The sequence below is a fragment of the Nelumbo lutea genome, chromosome 4, assembly GCF_056320005.1.
Source record: "Nelumbo lutea isolate HS-2025 chromosome 4, American lotus-T2T, whole genome shotgun sequence".
NCBI lineage: Eukaryota > Viridiplantae > Streptophyta > Magnoliopsida > Proteales > Nelumbonaceae > Nelumbo > Nelumbo lutea.
The window spans coordinates 51,880,884-51,901,970 of NC_142687.1; the positions used below are offsets into that span (position 1 = coordinate 51,880,884).

Consider the following 21,087-nt stretch of genomic DNA (forward strand, 5'->3'; position numbering starts at 1 on the left):
GTGAGCGGAGTTAGTCCTTTCTAGATCTGTCGCTGCCCCGGATAAATGTAGTAATATCGCGGGGCCCACAATGCACGACGAATGCCAAAAGACCGGTTTTGCACCGTTCCCAATCAGTAATGACGGTCGTGCCGCAAATGGTCCGAGTATCCGGCACGTTGTTTCCAGTTGTCTCGCCGAAACGACATATGGAATTTGCAAATAGTATATCAAAAATAAAATATTAATAAAATTGGGTTGCAACACGAGGACTTCCCAGGAGGTCACCCGTCCTAGTACTACTCTCGCCCAAGCACGCTTAACTTCGGAGTTCTGATGGGATCCGGTGCATTAGTGCTGGTATGATCGCACCGGTTTTCTTCTTGTTCGCTTTAATCTTTATGCACTCACTATCTTGCTCCCCTCCATTAATTCTTTCAGACTTGAAAAAACGGTGTATGCAACTTTCCTCCCTTGGTAACCGTGCACGAGCTCCCAGGTGAGCGGAGTTATTCCTTTCAAGATCTGCCGCATCCCCGGATAAATGTAGTTATATCGCGGGGCCCACAATGCACGACGAATGCCAAAAGCCCAGTTTTGCACCGTTCCCATTCAGTAATGACGGTCGTGCCGCAAATGGTCCGAGTATCCGGCACGTTGTTTCCAGTTGTCTCGCCGAAACGACATATGGAATTTGCAAATAGTATATCAAAAATAAAATATTAATAAAATTGGGGTGCAACACGAGGACTTCCGAGGAGGTTACCCATCCTAGTACTACTGTCGCCCAAGCACGCTTAACTTCGGAGTACTGATTGTATCCGGTGCATTAGTGCGGGTATGATCGCACCCGTTTGCATCTTGTTCGCTAAAATCTTTATGCACTCCCTGTCTTGCTCCCCTTCATTAATTCCTTCAGATTTGAAAAAACGGTGTATGCAACTTTCCTCCCTTGGTAACCATGCACAAACTCCCAGGTGAGCGGAGTTATTCCTTTCTAGATCTGCCGCATCCCCGGATAAATGCTGTAATATCACGGGGCCCACAATGCACGACGAATGCCAAAAGACCGGTTTTGCACCGTTCCCATTCAGTAATGACGGTCGTGCCGCAAATGGTCCGAGTATCCGGCACGTTGTTTCCAGTTGTCTCGCCGAAACGACATATGGAATTTGCAAATAGTATATTAAAAATAAAATATTAATAAAATTGGGGTGCAACACGAGGACTTCCTAGGAGGTCACCCATCCAAGTACTACTCTCGCCCAAGCACGCTTAACTTCGGAGTACTGATTGTATCCGGTGCATTAGTCCTGGTATGATCGCACCCGTTTGCACCTTGTTCGCTGAAATCTTTATGCACTCCCTATCTTGCTCCCCTTCATTAATTCCTTCAGACTTGAAAAAACGGTGTATGCAACTTTCCTCCCTTGGTAACCATGCACAAACTCCCAGGTGAGCGGAGTTATTCCTTTCTAGATCTGCCGCATCCCCGGATAAATGCAGTAATATCGCGGGGCCCACAATGCACTACGAATGCCAAAAGCCCAGTTTTGCACCGTTCCCATTCAGTAATGACGGTCGTGCCGCAAATGGTCCGAGTATCCGGCACGTTGTTTCCAGTTGTCTCGCCGAAACGACATATGGAATTTGCAAATAGTATATCAAAAATAAAATATTAATAAAATTGGGGTGCAACACGAGGACTTCCCAGGAGGTTACCCATCCTAGTACTACTGGCGCCCAAGCACGCTTAACTTCGGAGTACTGATTGTATCTGGTGCATTAGTGCTGGTATGATCGCACCCGTTTGCATCTTGTTCGCAGAAATCTTTATGCACTCCCTGTCTTGCTCCCCTTCATTAATTCCTTCAGATTTGAAAAAACGGTGTATGCAACTTTCCTCCCTTGGTAACCATGCACAAACTCCCATGTGAGAGGAGTTATTCCTTTCTAGATCTGCCGCATCCCCGGATAAATGCAGTAATATCGCGGGGCCCACAATGCAGGACGAATGCCAAAAGCCAGGTTTTGCACCGTTCCCATTCGTTAATGACGGTCGTGCCGCAAATGGTCCGAGTATCCAGCTCGTTGTTTCCAGTTGTCTCGCCGAAACGACATATGGAATTTGCAAATAATATATCAAAAATAAAATATTAATAAAATTGGGGTGCAACACGAGGACTTCCCGGGAGGTCACCCATCCTATTACTACTCTCGCCCAAGCACGCTTAACTTCGGAGTCCTGATGGGATCCGGTGCATTAGTGCTGGTATGATCGCACCCGTTTGCTTCTTGTTCGCTTTAATCTTTATGCACTCACTATCTTGCTCCCCTCCATTAATTCTTTCAGACTTGAAAAAACGGTGTATGCAACTTTCCTCCCTTGGTAACCGTGCACAAGCTCCCAGGTGAGCGGAGTTATTCCTTTCTAGATCTGCCGCATCCTCGGATAAATGTAGTAATATCACGGGGCCCACAATGCACGACGAATGCCAAAAGCCCAGTTTTGCACCGTTCCCATTCAGTAATGACGGTCGTGCCGCAAATGGTCCGAGTATCCGGCACGTTGTTTCCAGTTGTCTCGCCGAAACGACATATGGAATTTGCAAATAGTATATCAAAAATAAAATATTAATAAAATTGGGGTGCAACACGATGACTTCCCAGGAGGTCACCCATCCTAGTACTACTCTCGCCCAAGCACGCTTAACTTCGGAGTTCTGATGGGATCCGGTACATTAGTGCTGGTATGATCGCACCCGTTTGCATCTTGTTCGCAGAAATCTTTATGCACTCACTGTCTTGCTCCCCTCCATTAATCCTTTCAGATTTGAAAAAACGGTGTAATCAAATTTCCTCCCTTGGTAACCGTGCACAAGCTCCCAGGTGAGCGGAGTTATTCCTTAGAAGATCTGCCACATCCCCGGATAAATGTTGTAATATCGCGGGGCCCACAATGCACGACGAATGCCAAAAGCCCGGTTTTGCACCGTTCCCATTCAGTAATGACGGTCGTTCCGCAAATGGTCCGAGTATCCGGCACGTTGTTTCCTGTTGTCTCGCCGAAACGACATATGGAATTTGCAAATAGTATATCAAAAATAAAATATGAATAAAATTGGGGTGCAACACGAGGACTTCCCAGGAGGTCACCCATCCTAGTACTACTCTCGCCCAAGCATGCTTAACTTCGGAGTTCTGATGGGATCCGGTGCATTAGTGCTGGTACGATCGCACCCGTTTGCTTCTTGTTCGTTTAAATCTTTATGCACTCACTATCTTGCTCCCCTCCATTAATTCCTTCAGACTTGAAAAAACGGTGTATGCAACTTTCCTCCCTTGGTAACCGTGCACAAGCACCAAGGTGAGCGGAGTTATTCCTTTCTAGATCTGTCCATGCCCCGAATAAATGTAGTAAAATCGCGGGGCCCACAATGCACGACGAATGCCTAAAGCCCGGTTTTGCACCGTTCCCATTCAGTAATGACGGTCGTGCCGCAAATGGTCCGAGTATCCGGCGCTTTGTTTCCAGTTGTCTCGCCGAAACAACATATGGAATTTGCAAATAATTTATCAGAAATAAAATATTAATAAAATGGAGGTGCAACACGAGGACTTCCAAGGAGGTCACCCATCCTAGTACTACTCTCGCCCAAGCACACTTAACTTCGGAGTTCTGATGGGATCCGGTGCATTAGTGCTGGTATGATCGCACCCGTTTGCATCTTGTTCGCAGAAATCTTTATGCACTCACTGTCTTGCTCCCCTCTATTAATCCTTTTAGATTTGAAAAAACGGTGTATGCAACTTTCCTCCCTTGGTAACCGTGCACAAGCTCCCAGGTGAGCGGAGTTATTCCTTTGTAGATCTGCCGCATCCCCGGATAAATGTTGTAATATCAAGGGGCCCACAATGCACGACGAATGCCAAACGCCCGGTTAAGCAACGTTCCCATTCAGTGATGACGGTCGTTCCCCAAATGGTCCGAGTATCCGGCACGTTGTTTCCTGTTGTCTCGCCGAAACGACATATGGAATTTGCAAATAGTATATCAAAAATAAAATATTTATAAAATTGGGGTGCAACACGAGGACTTCCCAGGTCACCCATCCTAGTACTACTCTCGCCCAAGCACGCTTAACTTCGGAGTTCTGATGGGATCCGGTGCATTAGTGCTGGTATGATCGCACCCGTTTGCTTCTTGTTCGCTTTAATCTTTATGCACTCACTATCTTGCTCCCCTCCATTAATTCTTTTCGACTTGAAAAAACGGTGTATGCAACTTTCCTCCCTTGGTAACCGTGCACAAGCTCCCAGGTGAGCGGAGTTAGTCCTTTCTAGATCTGTCGCTGCCCCGGATAAATGTAGTAATATCGCGGGGCCCACAATGCACGACGAATGCCAAAAGACCGGTTTTGCACCGTTCCCATTCAGTAATGACGGTCGTGCCGCAAATGGTCCGAGTATCCGGCACGTTGTTTCCAGTTGTCTCGCCGAAACGACATATGGAATTTGCAAATAGTATATCAAAAATAAAATATTAATAAAATTGGGTTGCAACACGAGGACTTCCCAGGAGGTCACCCGTCCTAGTACTACTCTCGCCCAAGCACGCTTAACTTCGGAGTTCTGATGGGATCCGGTGCATTAGTGCTGGTATGATCGCACCGGTTTTCTTCTTGTTCGCTTTAATCTTTATGCACTCACTATCTTGCTCCCCTCCATTAATTCTTTCAGACTTGAAAAAACGGTGTATGCAACTTTCCTCCCTTGGTAACCGTGCACGAGCTCCCAGGTGAGCGGAGTTATTCCTTTCAAGATCTGCCGCATCCCCGGATAAATGTAGTAATATCACGGGGCCCACAATGCACGACGAATGCCAAAAGCCCAGTTTTGCACCGTTCCCATTCAGTAATGACGGTCGTGCCGCAAATGGTCCGAGTATCCGGCACGTTGTTTCCAGTTGTCTCGCCGAAACGACATATGGAATTTCCAAATAGTATATCAAAAATAAAATATTAATAAAATTGGGGTGCAACACGAGGACTTCCCAGGAGGTTACCCATCCTAGTACTACTGTCGCCCAAGCACGCTTAACTTCGGAGTACTGATTGTATCCGGTGCATTAGTGCGGGTATGATCGCACCCGTTTGCATCTTGTTCGCTGAAATCTTTATGCACTCCCTGTCTTGCTCCCCTTCATTAATTCCTTCAGATTTGAAAAAACGGTGTATGCAACTTTCCTCCCTTGGTAACCATGCACAAACTCCCAGGTGAGCGGAGTTATTCCTTTCTAGATCTGCCGCATCCCCGGATAAATGTTGTAATATCACCGGGCCCACAATGCACGACGAATGCCAAACGCCCGGTTTTGCACCGTTCCCATTCAGTAATGACGGTCGTGCCGCAAATGGTCCGAGTATCCGGCACGTTGTTTCCAGTTGTCTCGCCGAAACGACATATGGAATTTGCAAATAGTATATCAAAAATAAAATATTAATAAAATTGGGGTGCAACACGAGGACTTCCCAGGAGGTCACCCATCCTAGTACTACTCTCGCCCAAGCACGCTTAACTTCGGAGTACTGATTGTATCCGGTGCATTAGTGCTGGTATGATCGCACCCGTTTGCATCTTGTTCGCTGAAATCTTTATGCACTCACTATCTTGCTCCCCTTCATTAATTCCTTCAGACTTGAAAAAACGGTGTATGCAACTTTCCTCCCTTGGTAACCATGCACAAACTCCCAGGTGAGCGGAGTTATTCCTTTCTAGATCTGCCGCATCCCCGGATAAATGCAGTAATATCGCGGGGCCCACAATGCACGACGAATGCCAAAAGCCCAGTTTTGCACCGTTCCCATTCAGTAATGACGGTCGTGCCGCAAATGGTCCGAGTATCCGGCACGTTGTTTCCAGTTGTCTCGCCGAAACGACATATGGAATTTGCAAATAGTATATCAAAAATAAAATATTAATAAAATTGGGGTGCAACACGAGGACTTCCCAGGAGGTTACCCATCCTAGTACTACTGGCGCCCAAGCACGCTTAACTTCGGAGTACTGATTGTATCTGGTGCATTAGTGCTGGTATGATCGCACCCGTTTGCATCTTGTTCGCAGAAATCTTTATGCACTCCCTGTCTTGCTCCCCTTCATTAATTCCTTCAGATTTGAAAAAACGGTGTATGCAACTTTCCTCCCTTGGTAACCATGCACAAACTCCCATGTGAGAGGAGTTATTCCTTTCTAGATCTGCCGCATCCCCGGATAAATGCAGTAATATCGCGGGGCCCACAATGCACGACGAATGCCAAACGCCCGGTTTTGCACCGTTCCCATTCGTTAATGACGGTCGTGCCGCAAATGGTCCGAGTATCCAGCTCGTTGTTTCCAGTTGTCTCGCCGAAACGACATATGGAATTTGCAAATAATATATCAAAAATAAAATATTAATAAAATTGGGGTGCAACACGAGGACTTCCCGGGAGGTCACCCATCCTATTACTACTCTCGCCCAAGCACGCTTAACTTCGGAGTCCTGATGCGATCCGGTGCATTAGTGCTGGTATGATCGCACCCGTTTGCTTCTTGTTCGCTTTAATCTTTATGCACTCACTATCTTGCTCCCCTCCATTAATTCTTTCAGACTTGAAAAAACGGTGTATGCAACTTTCCTCCCTTGGTAACCGTGCACAAGCTCCCAGGTGAGCGGAGTTATTCCTTTCTAGATCTGCCGCATCCTCGGATAAATGTAGTAATATCACGGGGCCCACAATGCACGACGAATGCCAAAAGCCCAGTTTTGCACCGTTCCCATTCAGTAATGACGGTCGTGCCGCAAATGGTCCGAGTATCCGGCACGTTGTTTCCAGTTGTCTCGCCGAAACGACATATGGAATTTGCAAATAGTATATCAAAAATAAAATATTAATAAAATTGGGGTGCAACACGATGACTTCCCAGGAGGTCACCCATCCTAGTACTACTCTCGCCCAAGCACGCTTAACTTCGGAGTTCTGATGGGATCCGGTGCATTAGTGCTGGTATGATCGCACCCGTTTGAATCTTGTTCGCAGAAATCTTTATGCACTCACTGTCTTGCTCCCCTCCATTAATCCTTTCAGATTTGAAAAAACGGTGTAATCAAATTTCCTCCCTTGGTAACCGTGCACAAGCTCCCAGTTGAGCGGAGTTATTCCTTAGAAGATCTGCCGCATCCCCGGATAAATGTTGTAATATCGCGGGGCCCACAATGCACGACGAATGCCAAAAGCCCGGTTTTGCACCGTTCCCATTCAGTAATGACGGTCGTTCCGCAAATGGTCCGAGTATCCGGCACGTTGTTTCCTGTTGTCTCGCCGAAACGACATATGGAATTTGCAAATAGTATATCAAAAATAAAATATGAATAAAATTGGGGTGCAACACGAGGACTTCCCAGGAGGTCACCCATCCTAGTACTACTCTCGCCCAAGCACGCTTAACTTCGGAGTTCTGATGGGATCCGGTGCATTAGTGCTGGTACGATCGCACCCGTTTGCTTCTTGTTCGTTTAAATCTTTATGCACTCACTATCTTGCTCCCCTCCATTAATTCCTTCAGACTTGAAAAAACGGTGTATGCAACTTTCCTCCCTTGGTAACCGTGCACAAGCACCAAGGTGAGCGGAGTTATTCCTTTCTAGATCTGTCCATGCCCCGGATAAATGTAGTAAAATCGCGGGGCCCACAATGCACGACGAATGCCTAAAGCCCGGTTTTGCACCGTTCCCATTCAGTAATGACGGTCGTGCCGCAAATGGTCCGAGTATCCGGCGCTTTGTTTCCAGTTGTCTCGCCGAAACAACATATGGAATTTGCAAATAATTTATCAGAAATAAAATATTCATAAAATTGAGGTGCAACACGGGGACTTCCAAGGAGGTCACCCATCCTAGTACTACTCTCGCCCAAGCACACTTAACTTCGGAGTTCTGATGGGATCCGGTGCATTAGTGCTGGTATGATCGCACCCGTTTGCATCTTGTTCGCAGAAATCTTTATGCACTCACTGTCTTGCTCCCCTCTATTAATCCTTTTAGATTTGAAAAAACGGTGTATGCAACTTTCCTCCCTTGGTAACCGTGCACAAGCTCCCAGGTGAGCGGAGTTATTCCTTTGTAGATCTGCCGCATCCCCGGATAAATGTTGTAATATCAAGGGGCCCACAATGCACGACGAATGCCAAACGCCCGGTTTTGCAACGTTCCCATTCAGTGATGACGGTCGTTCCCCAAATGGTCCGAGTATCCGGCACGTTGTTTCCTGTTGTCTCGCCGAAACGACATATGGAATTTGCAAATAGTATATCAAAAATAAAATATTTATAAAATTGGGGTGCAACACGAGGACTTCCCAGGTCACCCATCCTAGTGCTACTCTCGCCCAAGCACGCTTAACTTCGGAGTTCTGATGGGATCCGGTGCATTAGTGCTGGTATGATCGCACCCGTTTGCTTCTTGTTCGCTTTAACCTTTATGCACTCACTATCTTGCTCCCCTCCATTAATTCTTTTAGACTTGAAAAAACGGTGTATGCAACTTTCCTCCCTTGGTAACCGTGCACAAGCTCCCAGGTGAGCGGAGTTAGTCCTTTCTAGATCTGTCGCTGCCCCGGATAAATGTAGTAATATCGCGGGGCCCACAATGCACGACGAATGCCAAAAGACCGGTTTTGCACCGTTCCCATTCAGTAATGACGGTCGTGCCGCAAATGGTCCGAGTATCCGGCACGTTGTTTCCAGTTGTCTCGCCGAAACGACATATGGAATTTGCAAATAGTATATCAAAAATAAAATATTAATAAAATTGGGTTGCAACACGAGGACTTCCCAGGAGGTCACCCGTCCTAGTACTACTCTCGCCCAAGCACGCTTAACTTCGGAGTTCTGATGGGATCCGGTGCATTAGTGCTGGTATGATCGCACCGGTTTTCTTCTTGTTCGCTTTAATCTTTATGCACTCACTATCTTGCTCCCCTCCATTAATTCTTTCAGACTTGAAAAAACGGTGTATGCAACTTTCCTCCCTTGGTAACCGTGCACGAGCTCCCAGGTGAGCGGAGTTATTCCTTTCAAGATCTGCCGCATCCCCGGATAAATGTAGTTATATCGCGGGGCCCACAATGCACGACGAATGCCAAAAGCCCAGTTTTGCACCGTTCCCATTCAGTAATGACGGTCGTGCCGCAAATGGTCCGAGTATCCGGCACGTTGTTTCCAGTTGTCTCGCCGAAACGACATATGGAATTTGCAAATAGTATATCAAAAATAAAATATTAATAAAATTGGGGTGCAACACGAGGAATTCCGAGGAGGTTACCCATCCTAGTACTACTGTCGCCCAAGCACGCTTAACTTCGGAGTACTGATTGTATCCGGTGCATTAGTGCGGGTATGATCGCACCCGTTTGCATCTTGTTCGCTGAAATCTTTATGCACTCCCTGTCTTCCTCCCCTTCATTAATTCCTTTAGATTTGAAAAAACGGTGTATGCAACTTTCCTCCCTTGGTAACCATGCACAAACTCCCAGGTGAGCGGAGTTATTCCTTTCTAGATCTGCCGCATCCCCGGATAAATGCAGTAATATCGCGGGGCCCACAATGCACGACGAATGCCAAAAGACCGGTTTTGCACCGTTCCCATTCAGTAATGACGGTCGTGCCGCAAATGGTCCGAGTATCCGGCACGTTGTTTCCAGTTGTCTCGCCGAAACGACATATGGAATTTGCAAATAGTATATTAAAAATAAAATATTAATAAAATTGGGGTGCAACACGAGGACTTCCCAGGAGGTCACCCATCCTAGTACTACTCTCGCCCAAGCACGCTTAACTTCGGAGTTCTGATGGGATCCGGTGCATTAGTCCTGGTATGATCGCACCCGTTTGCTCCTTGTTCGCTTTAATCTTTATGCACTCACTATCTTGCTCCCCTCCATTAATTCTTTCAGACTTGAAAAAACGGTGTATGCAACTTTCCTCCCTTGGTAACCGTGCACAAGCTCCCAGGTGAGCGGAGTTAGTCCTTTCTAGATCTGTCGCTGCCCCGGATAAATGTAGTAATATCGCGGGGCCCACAATGCACGACGAATGCCAAAAGACCGGTTTTGCACCGTGCCCATTCAGTAATGACGGTCGTGCCGCAAATGGTCCGAGTATCCGGCATGTTGTTTCCAGTTGTCTCGCCGAAACGACATATGGAATTTGCAAATAGTATATCAAAAATAAAATATTAATAAAATTGGGTTGCAACACGAGGACTTCCCAGGAGGTCACCCGTCCTAGTACTACTCTCGCCCAAGCACGCTTAACTTCGGAGTTCTGATGGGATCCGGTGCATTAGTGCTGGTATGATCGCACCGGTTTTCTTCTTATTCGCTTTAATCTTTATGCACTCACTATCTTGCTCCCCTCCATTAATTCTTTCAGACTTGAAAAAACGGTGTATGCAACTTTCCTCCCTTGGTAACCGTGCACGAGCTCCCAGGTGAGCGGAGTTATTCCTTTCAAGATCTGCCGCATCCCCGGATAAATGTAGTTATATCGCGGGGCCCACAATGCACGACGAATGCCAAAAGCCCAGTTTTGCACCGTTCCCATTCAGTAATGACGGTCGTGCCGCAAATGGTCCGAGTATCCGGCACGTTGTTTCCAGTTGTCTCGCCGAAACGACATATGGAATTTGCAAATAGTATATCAAAAATAAAATATTAATAAAATTGGGGTGCAACACGAGGACTTCCGAGGAGGTTACCCATCCTAGTACTACTGTCGCCCAAGCACGCTTAACTTCGGAGTACTGATTGTATCCGGTGCATTAGTGCGGGTATGATCGCACCCGTTTGCATCTTGTTCGCTGAAATCTTTATGCACTCCCTGTATTGCTCCCCTTCATTAATTCCTTCAGATTTGAAAAAACGGTGTATGCAACTTTCCTCCCTTGGTAACCATGCACAAACTCTCAGGTGAGCGGAGTTATTCCTTTCTAGATCTGCCGCATCCCCGGATAAATGTTGTAATATCATCGGGCCCACAATGCACGACGAATGCCAAACGCCCGGTTTTGCACCGTTCCCATTCAGTAATGACGGTCGTGCCGCAAATGGTCCGAGTATCTGGCACGTTGTTTCCAGTTGTCTCGCCGAAACGACATATGGAATTTGCAAATAGTATATCAAAAATAAAATATTAATAAAATTGGGGTGCAACACGAGGACTTCCTAGGAGGTTACCCATCCTAGTACTACTGTCGCCCAAGCACGCTTAACTTCGGAGTACTGATTGTATCTGGTGCATTAGTGCTGGTATGATCGCACCCGTTTGCATCTTGTTCGCTGAAATCTTTATGCACTCCCTGTCTTGCTCCCCTTCATTAATTCCTTCAGATTTGAAAAAACGGTGTATGCAACTTTCCTCCCTTGGTAACCATGCACAAACTCCCAGGTGAGCGGAGTTATTCCTTTCTAGATCTGCCGCATCCCCGGATAAATGCAGTAATATCGCGGGGCCCACAATGCAGGACGAATGCCAAAAGCCCAGTTTTGCACCGTTCCCATTCAGTAATGACGGTCGTGCCGCAAATGGTCCGAGTATCCGGCACGTTGTTTCCAGTTGTCTCGCCGAAACGACATATGGAATTTGCAAATAGTATATCAAAAATAAAATATTAATAAAATTGGGGTGCAACACGAGGACTTCCCAGGAGGTTACCCATCCTAGTACTACTGGCGCCCAAGCACGCTTAACTTCGGAGTACTCATTGTATCTGGTGCATTAGTGCTGGTATGATCGCACCCGTTTGCATCTTGTTCGCTGAAATCTTTATGCACTCCCTGTCTTGCTCCCCTTCATTAATTCCTTCAGATTTGAAAAAACGGTGTATGCAACTTTCCTCCCTTGGTAACCATGCACAAACTCCCATGTGAGAGGAGTTATTCCTTTCTAGATCTGCCGCATCCCCGGATAAATGCAGTAATATCGCGGGGCCCACAATGCAGGACGAATGCCAAAAGCCAGGTTTTGCACCGTTCCCATTCGTTAATGACGGTCGTGCCGCAAATGGTCCGAGTATCCAGCTCGTTGTTTCCAGTTGTCTCGCCGAAACGACATATGGAATTTGCAAATAATATATCAAAAATAAAATATTAATAAAATTGGGGTGCAACACGAGGACTTCCCGGGAGGTCACCCATCCTATTACTACTCTCGCCCAAGCACGCTTAACTTCGGAGTCCTGATGGGATCCGGTGCATTAGTGCTGGTATGATCGCACCCGTTTGCTTCTTGTTCGCTTTAATCTTTATGCACTCACTATCTTGCTCCCCTCCATTAATTCTTTCAGACTTGAAAAAACGGTGTATGCAACTTTCCTCCCTTGGTAACCGTGCACAAGCTCCCAGGTGAGCGGAGTTATTCCTTTCTAGATCTGCCGCATCCTCGGATAAATGTAGTAATATCACGGGGCCCACAATCCACGACGAATGCCAAAAGCCCAGTTTTGCACCGTTCCCATTCAGTAATGACGGTCGTGCCGCAAATGGTCCGAGTATCCGGCACGTTGTTTCCAGTTGTCTCGCCGAAACGACATATGGAATTTGCAAATAGTATATCAAAAATAAAATATTAATAAAATTGGGGTGCAACACGATGACTTCCCAGGAGGTCACCCATCCTAGTACTACTCTCGCCCAAGCACGCTTAACTTCGGAGTTCTGATGGGATCCGGTGCATTAGTGCTGGTATGATCGCACCCGTTTGAATCTTGTTCGCAGAAACTTTATGCACTCACTGTCTTGCTCCCCTCCATTAATCCTTTCAGATTTGAAAAAACGGTGTAATCAAATTTCCTCCCTTGGTAACCGTGCACAAGCTCCCAGGTGAGCGGAGTTATTCCTTAGAAGATCTGCCACATCCCCGGATAAATGTTGTAATATCGCGGGGCCCACAATGCACGACGAATGCCAAAAGCCCGGTTTTGCACCGTTCCCATTCAGTAATGACGGTCGTTCCGCAAATGGTCCGAGTATCCGGCACGTTGTTTCCTGTTGTCTCGCCGAAACGACATATGGAATTTGCAAATAGTATATCAAAAATAAAATATGAATAAAATTGGGGTGCAACACGAGGACTTCCCAGGAGGTCACCCATCCTAGTACTACTCTCGCCCAAGCACGCTTAACTTCGGAGTTCTGATGGGATCCGGTGCATTAGTGCTGGTACGATCGCACCCGTTTGCTTCTTGTTCGTTTAAATCTTTATGCACTCACTATCTTGCTCCCCTCCATTAATTCCTTCAGACTTGAAAAAACGGTGTATGCAACTTTCCTCCCTTGGTAACCGTGCACAAGCACCAAGGTGAGCGGAGTTATTCCTTTCTAGATCTGTCCATGCCCCGAATAAATGTAGTAAAATCGCAGGGCCCACAATGCACGACGAATGCCTAAAGCCCGGTTTTGCACCGTTCCCATTCAGTAATGACGGTCGTGCCGCAAATGGTCCGAGTATCCGGCGCTTTGTTTCCAGTTGTCTCGCCGAAACAACATATGGAATTTGCAAATAATTTATCAGAAATAAAATATTCATAAAATTGAGGTGCAACACGGGGACTTCCAAGGAGGTCACCCATCCTAGTACTACTCTCGCCCAAGCACACTTAACTTCGGAGTTCTGATGGGATCCGGTGCATTAGTGCTGGTATGATCGCACCCGTTTGCATCTTGTTCGCAGAAATCTTTATGCACTCACTGTCTTGCTCCCCTCTATTAATCCTTTTAGATTTGAAAAAACGGTGTATGCAACTTTCCTCCCTTGGTAACCGTGCACAAGCTCCCAGGTGAGCGGAGTTATTCCTTTGTAGATCTGCCGCATCCCCGGATAAATGTTGTAATATCAAGGGGCCCACAATGCACGACGAATGCCAAACGCCCGGTTTTGCAACGTTCCCATTCAGTGATGACGGTCGTTCCCCAAATGGTCCGAGTATCCGGCACGTTGTTTCCTGTTGTCTCGCCGAAACGACATATGGAATTTGCAAATAGTATATCAAAAATAAAATATTTATAAAATTGGGGTGCAACACGAGGACTTCCCAGGTCACCCATCCTAGTACTATTCTCGCCCAAGCACGCTTAACTTCGGAGTTCTGATGGGATCCGGTGCATTAGTGCTGGTATGATCGCACCCGTTTGCTTCTTGTTCGCTTTAACCTTTATGCACTCACTATCTTGCTCCCCTCCATTAATTCTTTTAGACTTGAAAAAACGGTGTATGCAACTTTCCTCCCTTGGTAACCGTGCACAAGCTCCCAGGTGAGCGGAGTTAGTCCTTTCTAGATCTGTCGCTGCCCCGGATAAATGTAGTAATATCGCGGGGCCCACAATGCACGACGAATGCCAAAAGACCGGTTTTGCACCGTTCCCATTCAGTAATGACGGTCGTGCCGCAAATGGTCCGAGTATCCGGCACGTTGTTTCCAGTTGTCTCGCCGAAACGACATATGGAATTTGCAAATAGTATATCAAAAATAAAATATTAATAAAATTGGGTTGCAACACGAGGACTTCCCAGGAGGTCACCCGTCCTAGTACTACTCTCGCCCAAGCACGCTTAACTTCGGAGTTCTGATGGGATCCGGTGCATTAGTGCTGGTATGATCGCACCCGTTTGTATCTTGTTCGCAGAAACCTTTATGCACTCACTGTCTTGCTCCCCTCCATTAATCCTTTCAGATTTGAAAAAACGGTGTATGCAACTTTCCTCCCTTGGTAACCGTGCACAAGCTCCCAGGTGAGCGGAGTTATTCCTTTGTAGATCTGCCGCATCCCCGGATAAATGTTGTAATATCAAGGGGCCCACAATGCACGACGAATGCCAAACGCCCGGTTTTGCAACGTTCCCATTCAGTGATGACGGTCGTTCCCCAAATGGTCCGAGTATCCGGCACGTTGTTTCCTGTTGTCTCGCCGAAACGACATATGGAATTTGCAAATAGTATATCAAAAATAAAATATTTATAAAATTGGGGTGCAACACGAGGACTTCCCAGGTCACCCATCCTAGTACTACTCTCGCCCAAGCACGCTTAACTTCGGAGTTCTGATGGGATCCGGTGCATTAGTGCTGGTATGATCGCACCCGTTTGCTTCTTGTTCGCTTTAACCTTTATGCACTCACTATCTTGCTCCCCTCCATTAATTCTTTTAGACTTGAAAAAACGGTGTATGCAACTTTCCTCCCTTGGTAACCGTGCACAAGCTCCCAGGTGAGCGGAGTTAGTCCTTTCTAGATCTGTCGCTGCCCCGGATAAATGTAGTAATATCGCGGGGCCCACAATGCACGACGAATGCCAAAAGACCGGTTTTGCACCGTTCCCATTCAGTAATGACGGTCGTGCCGCAAATGGTCCGAGTATCCGGCACGTTGTTTCCAGTTGTCTCGCCGAAACGACATATGGAATTTGCAAATAGTATATCAAAAATAAAATATTAATAAAATTGGGTTGCAACACGAGGACTTCCCAGGAGGTCACCCGTCCTAGTACTACTCTCGCCCAAGCACGCTTAACTTCGGAGTTCTGATGGGATCCGGTGCATTAGTGCTGGTATGATCGCACCGGTTTTCTTCTTGTTCGCTTTAATCTTTATGCACTCACTATCTTGCTCCCCTCCATTAATTCTTTCAGACTTGAAAAAACGGTGTATGCAACTTTCCTCCCTTGGTAACCGTGCACGAGCTCCCAGGTGAGCGGAGTTATTCCTTTCAAGATCTGCCGCATCCCCGGATAAATGTAGTTATATCGCGGGGCCCACAATGCACGACGAATGCCAAAAGCCCAGTTTTGCACCGTTCCCATTCAGTAATGACGGTCGTGCCGCAAATGGTCCGAGTATCCGGCACGTTGTTTCCAGTTGTCTCGCCGAAACGACATATGGAATTTGCAAATAGTATATCAAAAATAAAATATTAATAAAATTGGGGTGCAACACGAGGAATTCCGAGGAGGTTACCCATCCTAGTACTACTGTCGCCCAAGCACGCTTAACTTCGGAGTACTGATTGTATCCGGTGCATTAGTGCGGGTATGATCGCACCCGTTTGCATCTTGTTCGCAGAAATCTTTATGCACTCCCTGTCTTCCTCCCCTTCATTAATTCCTTTAGATTTGAAAAAACGGTGTATGCAACTTTCCTCCCTTGGTAACCGTGCACAAACTCCCAGGTGAGCGGAGTTATTCCTTTCTAGATCTGCCGCATCCCCGGATAAATGTAGTAATATCGCGGGGCCCACAATGCACGACGAATGCCAAACGACCGGTTTTGCACCGTTCCCATTCAGTAATGACGGTCGTGCCGCAAATGGTCCGAGTATCCGGCACGTTGTTTCCAGTTGTCTCGCCGAAACGACATATGGAATTTGCAAATAGTATATCAAAAATAAAATATTAATAAAATTGGGGTGCAACACGAGGACTTCCCAGGAGGTCACCCATCCTAGTACTACTCTCGCCCAAGCACGCTTAACTTCGGAGTTCTGATGGGATCCGGTGCATTAGTCCTGGTATGATCGCACCCGTTTGCTCCTTGTTCGCTTTAATCTTTATGCACTCACTATCTTGCTCCCCTCCATTAATTCTTTCAGACTTGAAAAAACGGTGTATGCAACTTTCCTCCCTTGGTAACCGTGCACAAGCTCCCAGGTGAGCGGAGTTAGTCCTTTCTAGATCTGTCGCTGCCCCGGATAAATGTAGTAATATCGCGGGGCCCACAATGCACGACGAATGCCAAAAGACCGGTTTTGCACCGTGCCCATTCAGTAATGACGGTCGTGCCGCAAATGGTCCGAGTATCCGGCACGTTGTTTCCAGTTGTCTCGCCGAAACGACATATGGAATTTGCAAATAGTATATCAAAAATAAAATATTAATAAAATTGGGTTGCAACACGAGGACTTCCCAGGAGGTCACCCGTCCTAGTACTACTCTCGCCCAAGCACGCTTAACTTCGGAGTTCTGATGGGATCCGGTGCATTAGTGCTGGTATGATCGCACCGGTTTTCTTCTTATTCGCTTTAATCTTTATGCACTCACTATCTTGCTCCCCTCCATTAATTCTTTCAGACTTGAAAAAACGGTGTATGCAACTTTCCTCCCTTGGTAACCGTGCACGAGCTCCCAGGTGAGCGGAGTTATTCCTTTCAAGATCTGCCGCATCCCCGGATAAATGTAGTTATATCGCGGGGCCCACAATGCACGACGAATGCCAAAAGCCCAGTTTTGCACCGTTCCCATTCAGTAATGACGGTCGTGCCGCAAATGGTCCGAGTATCCGGCACGTTGTTTCCAGTTGTCTCGCCGAAACGACATATGGAATTTGCAAATAGTATATCAAAAATAAAATATTAATAAAATTGGGGTGCAACACGAGGACTTCCGAGGAGGTTACCCATCCTAGTACTACTGTCACCCAAGCACGCTTAACTTCGGAGTACTGATTGTATCCGGTGCATTAGTGCGGGTATGATCGCACCCGTTTGCATCTTGTTCGCTGAAATCTTTATGCACTCCCTGTATTGCTCCCCTTCATTAATTCCTTCAGATTTGAAAAAACGGTGTATGCAACTTTCCTCCCTTGGTAACCATGCACAAACTCTCAGGTGAGCGGAGTTATTCCTTTCTAGATCTGCCGCATCCCCGGATAAATGTTGTAATATCATCGGGCCCACAATGCACGACGAATGCCAAACGCCCGGTTTTGCACCGTTCCCATTCAGTAATGACGGTCGTGCCGCAAATGGTCCGAGTATCTGGCACGTTGTTTCCAGTTGTCTCGCCGAAACGACATATGGAATTTGCAAATAGTATATCAAAAATAAAATATTAATAAAATTGGGGTGCAACACGAGGACTTCCTAGGAGGTTACCCATCCTAGTACTACTGTCGCCCAAGCACGCTTAACTTCGGAGTACTGATTGTATCTGGTGCATTAGTGCTGGTATGATCGCACCCGTTTGCATCTTGTTCGCTGAAATCTTTATGCACTCCCTGTCTTGCTCCCCTTCATTAATTCCTTCAGATTTGAAAAAACGGTGTATGCAACTTTCCTCCCTTGGTAACCATGCACAAACTCCCAGGTGAGCGGAGTTATTCCTTTCTAGATCTGCCGCATCCCCGGATAAATGCAGTAATATCGCGGGGCCCACAATGCAGGACGAATGCCAAAAGCCCAGTTTTGCACCGTTCCCATTCAGTAATGACGGTCGTGCCGCAAATGGTCCGAGTATCCGGCACGTTGTTTCCAGTTGTCTCGCCGAAACGACATATGGAATTTGCAAATAGTATATCAAAAACAAAATATTAATAAAATTGGGGTGCAACACGAGGACTTCCCAGGAGGTTACCCATCCTAGTACTACTGGCGCCCAAGCACGCTTAACTTCGGAGTACTCATTGTATCTGGTGCATTAGTGCTGGTATGATCGCACCCGTTTGCATCTTGTTCGCTGAAATCTTTATGCACTCCCTGTCTTGCTCCCCTTCATTAATTCCTTCAGATTTGAAAAAACGGTGTATGCAACTTTCCTCCCTTGGTAACCATGCACAAACTCCCATGTGAGAGGAGTTATTCCTTTCTAGATCTGCCGCATCCCCGGATAAATGCAGTAATATCGCGGGGCCCACAATGCAGGACGAATGCCAAAAGCCAGGTTTTGCACCGTTCCCATTCGTTAATGACGGTCGTGCCGCAAATGGTCCGAGTATCCAGCTCGTTGTTTCCAGTTGTCTCGCCGAAACGACATATGGAATTTGCAAATAATATATCAAAAATAAAATATTAATAAAATTGGGGTGCAACACGAGGACTTCCCGGGAGGTCACCCATCCTATTACTACTCTCGCCCAAGCACGCTTAACTTCGGAGTCCTGATGGGATCCGGTGCATTAGTGCTGGTATGATCGCACCCGTTTGCTTCTTGTTCGCTTTAATCTTTATGCACTCACTATCTTGCTCCCCTCCATTAATTCTTTCAGACTTGAAAAAACGGTGTATGCAACTTTCCTCCCTTGGTAACCGTGCACAAGCTCCCAGGTGAGCGGAGTTATTCCTTTCTAGATCTGCCGCATCCTCGGATAAATGTAGTAATATCACGGGGCCCACAATCCACGACGAATGCCAAAAGCCCAGTTTTGCACCGTTCCCATTCAGTAATGACGGTCGTGCCGCAAATGGTCCGAGTATCCGGCACGTTGTTTCCAGTTGTCTCGCCGAAACGACATATGGAATTTGCAAATAGTATATCAAAAATAAAATATTAATAAAATTGGGGTGCAACACGATGACTTCCCAGGAGGTCACCCATCCTAGTACTACTCTCGCCCAAGCACGCTTAACTTCGGAGTTCTGATGGGATCCGGTGCATTAGTGCTGGTATGATCGCACCCGTTTGAATCTTGTTCGCAGAAACTTTATGCACTCACTGTCTTGCTCCCCTCCATTAATCCTTTCAGATTTGAAAAAACGGTGTAATCAAATTTCCTCCCTTGGTAACCGTGCACAAGCTCCCAGGTGAGCGGAGTTATTCCTTAGAAGATCTGCCACATCCCCGGATAAATGTTGTAATATCGCGGGGCCCACAATGCACGACGAATGCCAAAAGCCCGGTTTTGCACCGTTCCCATTCAGTAATGACGGTCGTTCCGCAAATGGTCCGAGTATCCGGCACGTTGTTTCCTGTTGTCTCGCCGAAACGACATATGGAATTTGCAAATAGTATATCAAAAATAAAATATGAATAAAATTGGGGTGCAACACGAGGACTTCCCAGGAGGTCACCCATCCTAGTTCTACTCTCGCCCAAGCACGCTTAACTTCGGAGTTCTGATGGGATCTGGTGCATTAGTGCTGGTACGATCGCACCCGTTTGCTTCTTGTTCGTTTTAATCTTTATGCACTCACTATCTTGCTCCCCTCCATTAATTCCTTCAGACTTGAAAAAACGGTGTATGCAACTTTCCTCCCTTGGTAACCGTGCACAAGCACCAAGGTGAGCGGAGTTATTCCTTTCTAGATCTGTCCATGCCCCGGATAAATGTAGTAAAATCGCGGGGCCCACAATGCACGACGAATGCCTAAAGCCCGGTTTTGCACCGTTCCCATTCAGTAATGACGGTCGTGCCGCAAATGGTCCGAGTATCCGGCGCTTTGTTTCCAGTTGTCTCGCCGAAACAACATATGGAATTTGCAAATAATTTATCAGAAATAAAATATTCATAAAATTGAGGTGCAACACGGGGACTTCCAAGGAGGTCACCCATCCTAGTACTACTCTCGCCCAAGCACACTTAACTTCGGAGTTCTGATGGGATCCGGTGCATTAGTGCTGGTATGATCGCACCCGTTTGCATCTTGTTCGCAGAAATCTTTATGCACTCACTGTCTTGCTCCCCTCTATTAATCCTTTTAGATTTGAAAAAACGGTGTATGCAACTTTCCTCCCTTGGTAACCGTGCACAAGCTCCCAGGTGAGCGGAGTTATTCCTTTGTAGATCTGCCGCATCCCCGGATAAATGTTGTAATATCAAGGGGCCCACAATGCACGACGAATGCCAAACGCCCGGTTTTGCAACGTTCCCATTCAGTGATGACGGTCGTTCCCCAAATGGTCCGAGTATCCGGCACGTTGTTTCCTGTTGTCTCGCCGAAACGACATATGGAATTTGCAAATAGTATATCAAAAATAAAATATTTATAAAATTGGGGTGCAACACGAGGACTTCCCAGGTCACCCATCCTAGTACTACTCTCGCCCAAGCACGCTTAACTTCGGAGTTCTGATGGGATCCGGTGCATTAGTGCTGGTATGATCGCACCCGTTTGCTTCTTGTTCGCTTTAACCTTTATGCACTCACTATCTTGCTCCCCTCCATTAATTCTTTTAGACTTGAAAAAACGGTGTATGCAACTTTCCTCCCTTGGTAACCGTGCACAAGCTCCCAGGTGAGCGGAGTTAGTCCTTTCTAGATCTGTCGCTGCCCCGGATAAATGTAGTAATATCGCGGGGCCCACAAT

General features: G+C 46.7%; 30 non-coding genes and 14 pseudogenes across 30 annotated transcripts; all 44 read right to left on the reverse strand.

The window, feature by feature from the left end:
• Nucleotides 1-234: 234 nt before the first annotated feature.
• Nucleotides 235-353, reverse strand: LOC148857870 (5S ribosomal RNA). Its single transcript, XR_016097390.1, has one exon. It is a non-coding gene; the product is annotated as a 5S ribosomal RNA (ribosomal RNA).
• Nucleotides 354-712: 359 nt separating this feature from the next.
• On the reverse strand, nt 713-831 carry LOC148857871 (5S ribosomal RNA; annotated as a pseudogene).
• A 359-nt stretch (nt 832-1,190) lies between these two features.
• Nucleotides 1,191-1,309, reverse strand: LOC148857872 (5S ribosomal RNA; annotated as a pseudogene).
• Nucleotides 1,310-1,668: 359 nt separating this feature from the next.
• LOC148857873 (5S ribosomal RNA) lies at nt 1,669-1,787 on the reverse strand (annotated as a pseudogene).
• A 359-nt stretch (nt 1,788-2,146) lies between these two features.
• LOC148857874 (5S ribosomal RNA) lies at nt 2,147-2,265 on the reverse strand. Its single transcript, XR_016097178.1, has one exon. It is a non-coding gene; the product is annotated as a 5S ribosomal RNA (ribosomal RNA).
• Nucleotides 2,266-2,624: 359 nt separating this feature from the next.
• LOC148857875 (5S ribosomal RNA) lies at nt 2,625-2,743 on the reverse strand. The gene has a single exon (XR_016096541.1). It is a non-coding gene; the product is annotated as a 5S ribosomal RNA (ribosomal RNA).
• A 359-nt stretch (nt 2,744-3,102) lies between these two features.
• On the reverse strand, nt 3,103-3,221 carry LOC148857876 (5S ribosomal RNA). The gene has a single exon (XR_016096904.1). It is a non-coding gene; the product is annotated as a 5S ribosomal RNA (ribosomal RNA).
• A 359-nt stretch (nt 3,222-3,580) lies between these two features.
• On the reverse strand, nt 3,581-3,699 carry LOC148857877 (5S ribosomal RNA). The gene has a single exon (XR_016096831.1). It is a non-coding gene; the product is annotated as a 5S ribosomal RNA (ribosomal RNA).
• A 359-nt stretch (nt 3,700-4,058) lies between these two features.
• LOC148857878 (5S ribosomal RNA) lies at nt 4,059-4,174 on the reverse strand. Its single transcript, XR_016097206.1, has one exon. It is a non-coding gene; the product is annotated as a 5S ribosomal RNA (ribosomal RNA).
• Nucleotides 4,175-4,533: 359 nt separating this feature from the next.
• LOC148857879 (5S ribosomal RNA) lies at nt 4,534-4,652 on the reverse strand. Its single transcript, XR_016097392.1, has one exon. It is a non-coding gene; the product is annotated as a 5S ribosomal RNA (ribosomal RNA).
• A 359-nt stretch (nt 4,653-5,011) lies between these two features.
• On the reverse strand, nt 5,012-5,130 carry LOC148857880 (5S ribosomal RNA; annotated as a pseudogene).
• A 359-nt stretch (nt 5,131-5,489) lies between these two features.
• On the reverse strand, nt 5,490-5,608 carry LOC148857881 (5S ribosomal RNA; annotated as a pseudogene).
• Nucleotides 5,609-5,967: 359 nt separating this feature from the next.
• LOC148857882 (5S ribosomal RNA) lies at nt 5,968-6,086 on the reverse strand (annotated as a pseudogene).
• A 359-nt stretch (nt 6,087-6,445) lies between these two features.
• On the reverse strand, nt 6,446-6,564 carry LOC148857883 (5S ribosomal RNA). The gene has a single exon (XR_016097920.1). It is a non-coding gene; the product is annotated as a 5S ribosomal RNA (ribosomal RNA).
• A 359-nt stretch (nt 6,565-6,923) lies between these two features.
• Nucleotides 6,924-7,042, reverse strand: LOC148857884 (5S ribosomal RNA). Its single transcript, XR_016095986.1, has one exon. It is a non-coding gene; the product is annotated as a 5S ribosomal RNA (ribosomal RNA).
• A 359-nt stretch (nt 7,043-7,401) lies between these two features.
• Nucleotides 7,402-7,520, reverse strand: LOC148857885 (5S ribosomal RNA). The gene has a single exon (XR_016096140.1). It is a non-coding gene; the product is annotated as a 5S ribosomal RNA (ribosomal RNA).
• Nucleotides 7,521-7,879: 359 nt separating this feature from the next.
• Nucleotides 7,880-7,998, reverse strand: LOC148857886 (5S ribosomal RNA). Its single transcript, XR_016096987.1, has one exon. It is a non-coding gene; the product is annotated as a 5S ribosomal RNA (ribosomal RNA).
• A 359-nt stretch (nt 7,999-8,357) lies between these two features.
• Nucleotides 8,358-8,473, reverse strand: LOC148857887 (5S ribosomal RNA). Its single transcript, XR_016098083.1, has one exon. It is a non-coding gene; the product is annotated as a 5S ribosomal RNA (ribosomal RNA).
• Nucleotides 8,474-8,832: 359 nt separating this feature from the next.
• LOC148857888 (5S ribosomal RNA) lies at nt 8,833-8,951 on the reverse strand. The gene has a single exon (XR_016097394.1). It is a non-coding gene; the product is annotated as a 5S ribosomal RNA (ribosomal RNA).
• Nucleotides 8,952-9,310: 359 nt separating this feature from the next.
• LOC148857889 (5S ribosomal RNA) lies at nt 9,311-9,429 on the reverse strand (annotated as a pseudogene).
• Nucleotides 9,430-9,788: 359 nt separating this feature from the next.
• On the reverse strand, nt 9,789-9,907 carry LOC148857890 (5S ribosomal RNA). The gene has a single exon (XR_016096121.1). It is a non-coding gene; the product is annotated as a 5S ribosomal RNA (ribosomal RNA).
• A 359-nt stretch (nt 9,908-10,266) lies between these two features.
• LOC148857891 (5S ribosomal RNA) lies at nt 10,267-10,385 on the reverse strand. Its single transcript, XR_016097395.1, has one exon. It is a non-coding gene; the product is annotated as a 5S ribosomal RNA (ribosomal RNA).
• Nucleotides 10,386-10,744: 359 nt separating this feature from the next.
• LOC148857892 (5S ribosomal RNA) lies at nt 10,745-10,863 on the reverse strand (annotated as a pseudogene).
• Nucleotides 10,864-11,222: 359 nt separating this feature from the next.
• Nucleotides 11,223-11,341, reverse strand: LOC148857893 (5S ribosomal RNA; annotated as a pseudogene).
• A 359-nt stretch (nt 11,342-11,700) lies between these two features.
• LOC148857894 (5S ribosomal RNA) lies at nt 11,701-11,819 on the reverse strand (annotated as a pseudogene).
• Nucleotides 11,820-12,178: 359 nt separating this feature from the next.
• On the reverse strand, nt 12,179-12,297 carry LOC148857895 (5S ribosomal RNA). Its single transcript, XR_016097179.1, has one exon. It is a non-coding gene; the product is annotated as a 5S ribosomal RNA (ribosomal RNA).
• A 359-nt stretch (nt 12,298-12,656) lies between these two features.
• On the reverse strand, nt 12,657-12,775 carry LOC148857896 (5S ribosomal RNA). Its single transcript, XR_016095988.1, has one exon. It is a non-coding gene; the product is annotated as a 5S ribosomal RNA (ribosomal RNA).
• Nucleotides 12,776-13,133: 358 nt separating this feature from the next.
• On the reverse strand, nt 13,134-13,252 carry LOC148857897 (5S ribosomal RNA). Its single transcript, XR_016096141.1, has one exon. It is a non-coding gene; the product is annotated as a 5S ribosomal RNA (ribosomal RNA).
• Nucleotides 13,253-13,611: 359 nt separating this feature from the next.
• LOC148857898 (5S ribosomal RNA) lies at nt 13,612-13,730 on the reverse strand. The gene has a single exon (XR_016096988.1). It is a non-coding gene; the product is annotated as a 5S ribosomal RNA (ribosomal RNA).
• A 359-nt stretch (nt 13,731-14,089) lies between these two features.
• On the reverse strand, nt 14,090-14,205 carry LOC148857899 (5S ribosomal RNA). The gene has a single exon (XR_016097451.1). It is a non-coding gene; the product is annotated as a 5S ribosomal RNA (ribosomal RNA).
• Nucleotides 14,206-14,564: 359 nt separating this feature from the next.
• Nucleotides 14,565-14,683, reverse strand: LOC148857900 (5S ribosomal RNA). Its single transcript, XR_016096614.1, has one exon. It is a non-coding gene; the product is annotated as a 5S ribosomal RNA (ribosomal RNA).
• Nucleotides 14,684-15,042: 359 nt separating this feature from the next.
• Nucleotides 15,043-15,158, reverse strand: LOC148857901 (5S ribosomal RNA). The gene has a single exon (XR_016097207.1). It is a non-coding gene; the product is annotated as a 5S ribosomal RNA (ribosomal RNA).
• Nucleotides 15,159-15,517: 359 nt separating this feature from the next.
• On the reverse strand, nt 15,518-15,636 carry LOC148857902 (5S ribosomal RNA). The gene has a single exon (XR_016097396.1). It is a non-coding gene; the product is annotated as a 5S ribosomal RNA (ribosomal RNA).
• A 359-nt stretch (nt 15,637-15,995) lies between these two features.
• LOC148857903 (5S ribosomal RNA) lies at nt 15,996-16,114 on the reverse strand (annotated as a pseudogene).
• Nucleotides 16,115-16,473: 359 nt separating this feature from the next.
• On the reverse strand, nt 16,474-16,592 carry LOC148857904 (5S ribosomal RNA). Its single transcript, XR_016096122.1, has one exon. It is a non-coding gene; the product is annotated as a 5S ribosomal RNA (ribosomal RNA).
• Nucleotides 16,593-16,951: 359 nt separating this feature from the next.
• Nucleotides 16,952-17,070, reverse strand: LOC148857905 (5S ribosomal RNA). The gene has a single exon (XR_016097397.1). It is a non-coding gene; the product is annotated as a 5S ribosomal RNA (ribosomal RNA).
• Nucleotides 17,071-17,429: 359 nt separating this feature from the next.
• Nucleotides 17,430-17,548, reverse strand: LOC148857906 (5S ribosomal RNA; annotated as a pseudogene).
• A 359-nt stretch (nt 17,549-17,907) lies between these two features.
• LOC148857907 (5S ribosomal RNA) lies at nt 17,908-18,026 on the reverse strand (annotated as a pseudogene).
• Nucleotides 18,027-18,385: 359 nt separating this feature from the next.
• Nucleotides 18,386-18,504, reverse strand: LOC148857908 (5S ribosomal RNA; annotated as a pseudogene).
• A 359-nt stretch (nt 18,505-18,863) lies between these two features.
• Nucleotides 18,864-18,982, reverse strand: LOC148857909 (5S ribosomal RNA). The gene has a single exon (XR_016097180.1). It is a non-coding gene; the product is annotated as a 5S ribosomal RNA (ribosomal RNA).
• Nucleotides 18,983-19,341: 359 nt separating this feature from the next.
• Nucleotides 19,342-19,460, reverse strand: LOC148857910 (5S ribosomal RNA). The gene has a single exon (XR_016095989.1). It is a non-coding gene; the product is annotated as a 5S ribosomal RNA (ribosomal RNA).
• A 358-nt stretch (nt 19,461-19,818) lies between these two features.
• On the reverse strand, nt 19,819-19,937 carry LOC148857911 (5S ribosomal RNA). The gene has a single exon (XR_016098145.1). It is a non-coding gene; the product is annotated as a 5S ribosomal RNA (ribosomal RNA).
• A 359-nt stretch (nt 19,938-20,296) lies between these two features.
• On the reverse strand, nt 20,297-20,415 carry LOC148857912 (5S ribosomal RNA). The gene has a single exon (XR_016096989.1). It is a non-coding gene; the product is annotated as a 5S ribosomal RNA (ribosomal RNA).
• Nucleotides 20,416-20,774: 359 nt separating this feature from the next.
• On the reverse strand, nt 20,775-20,890 carry LOC148857913 (5S ribosomal RNA). The gene has a single exon (XR_016097208.1). It is a non-coding gene; the product is annotated as a 5S ribosomal RNA (ribosomal RNA).
• Between the last annotated feature and the right edge of the window lie 197 nt (nt 20,891-21,087).